The sequence below is a fragment of the Tupaia chinensis genome, unplaced genomic scaffold, assembly GCF_000334495.1.
Source record: "Tupaia chinensis unplaced genomic scaffold, TupChi_1.0 Scaffold148884_1, whole genome shotgun sequence".
NCBI classification, from domain to species: domain Eukaryota; kingdom Metazoa; phylum Chordata; class Mammalia; order Scandentia; family Tupaiidae; genus Tupaia; species Tupaia belangeri.
Genome location: NW_006208732.1, coordinates 766,066 through 768,717, shown reverse-complemented (window position 1 = coordinate 768,717; position 2,652 = coordinate 766,066).

Genomic DNA, 2,652 nt, shown 5'->3' with positions numbered 1-2,652 from the left:
GAGAGACTGAGAGACAGAATGCAAGAAATCACCCCCCCCCCCAGAGGGGCGGGCCAGGTTGCAAGCCCTTTCCCTCCAGATGATCATACTGCAATCCCTTCTCCTCCATTCTCCTCTCGGGATCTTGGGCATGCACACACACGTGCCCGGCATGAGTCTAAGTCACCAGGTCCAAGACTTGAACTGTGGTCGACTACATGGGAATCCAGAGACAGCCATACACCAACTACTGGTCTGGGCGATTGTACTTTATAGAGTTTTACTTGACTGAGGACTAACCCCAGGTGAGATATGTCAAAACAATTACACTTTTCTTACATCTTTTCCCTATCATTTTGGTTTCTTAACTCAGACAAGACCAAGCAACAACAAAAACCAAATAAGAACGCAAATAGTGGACATTTACCTACCTGTTTCAAAATGATACTGGCTGATTCTAAATGTAAAGGGTTCTGATGTGGGATGTATTGTAAATAAACTACTTTGATTTTTCAGCTTGTTATCAAATGATGGGGAGAAAATAAATGCAGAATCTACAGTATCAAGAATGTATTTACTCATCTCAAGTAAAATGTTTCATAGTTGAACAGACGTTTTTAAAATAATTTAAAAAATCTTTTAGAGTAGTTTTAGTTCCCTGCAAAATTATGTGGAAGGTACTGAGAATTCCTATACACTCTCTCTTTGCCTGGTTGACCACCTCCCCTACCGTGCTGACATCTTCTATCAGAGTGTATGTTTGCCGCAATCAATGAACCCATGATGACATGCTACGATCACTCAAAGTCCATAGTTTATAGTAGAGTTTCCTTTTTTTTGTTGTACATTCTGTGGGTTTGACAATGTGTGATGACATGTGTATATTGTTATATTACATTACAGAGAAACAATATAACAGCTTCTCTGCTTTAAAAATCTTCTGTGGTTCATCCTAAACCCTGGCAACCATTGATTTTTTACCTTCCCCATAGTATCACCTCTTTCAGTGTCATATATGGTTGGAATCATGCATAGCCTTTTTTGATTGGCTTCTTTTAATAGTAACATGCATTTACGATTCTTCTATTTGTTCTAATGATTTAGTACCTCAGTTTTTGTTTTGTTTTGTTTTTACTATAGGGTATGTGCAGTCACCAGAGACAGAGAGAGAGAGTGCGAGAGAGAGAGGTGAGAAATTACCGCCCCCTGCAGGAGGGATGACCACACCACAATCCCTTCGCCTTCATTCTCTTTGGAATTCTTCTATTTGTTGTAATAATTTAGTATCTCAGTTTTTGTTTTGTTTTTACTATAGGGTACATGCACTCACCAGAGACAGAGCGAGAAATAGCAAGAGAGAGAAGGTGAAAAATTACGCACTGCCTCCCCCCGCACCCTGTAGGAGGGATGACCACACCACAATCTTTTCTTCTTCATTCTCTTGGGATTTTGAGGGGTATACACATACCCGGAATGTTTTTCAAGCTGCCCAGTCCTGGATTTAAACTCTACAATTGGCCATTTGCGACCCAGTGCCTTAACCTCCACACCACCTGTTGGCCCAATAACTCATTTCTTCTTAACATTGAAAAACTATGCCATTATCTGGATTTCTGGTTTATCAATTCACCTATTAAATCACAACATGGTTGCTGTCAAGTTTTGACAATTACGACTAAAGCGTCTCCAAACATTCATGTGTATGTTTTTGTGTGGACATAGTTTTTAACACCTTTGGGTAAACACCAAATTACGAGATAGTTTGATAGGCACGTTTATTTTTGAAAGCAACTGCCAAACTATCCTTCAAGTGGCTGTGTCATATTTGCATTCTCACCAGCAAAGAAAAAAAGTTTCGGGGCTAGCAGGTAGTGTGGTGGATAAGGGCGCTGGATTCCCACATGGCCAACCATGGATCGAGTCCTGGACCTGGTGGCTTACTTTCTCACTTTCCCTTTCTCTCTCTCTCTCTCTCCCCCCTCTCTCATCAAATAAAGAAAAAAAAATAACGATGACAAATGGAAATAGATAAATAAATAATTCTTTAAAAAAAAAAAAGAAAGAAAAAGAGTTTCTACTGCTTCACATTCTCACCAGCATTTAGAATTATCAGTGTTTTGATTTCAGTCATTCTAATAGGTATGCTATTGCTTTAATCCTAGTAAATAATTTTAACTGAATGAATTTTAATTCAATATCATTTTCATTTTAACTAAATTAATTTTAATTTTAGTTACTAATACATACAAAGGACTTGAAAAAGCTTGTGGAAAAATGAAATTAAACTATGAGCTTACTTTGATGCCAAAATTTTTGAAATCAATGCATTGGTTTTTTTTTCCATAACATGCATTTTTCATTACATTTTGAAGTCCCCTTCTATGTAATTGTTATACTTTTATTCCTGTTCTCATTTTTCATTTGCAACACAAGTAACAGAATGGGTATGTTTACTGACTGGCTGAAGCAAATAACAAATGTAATAGAGTTGACATTTAATAAGGTCGCTTTTGCCAAGCTGTATTCTAAACAATATTAAAAAATATTAGTGAAGCGACAACACCCTAAGGACATTTTATTGAATATTCTTGGCAAGCCAAGTAGTTAAGTGTATGGTGTCTTGAACTGCAATATTTGGGTTGCTATTCTGGCTTTGCCTTTTATTAATTACAT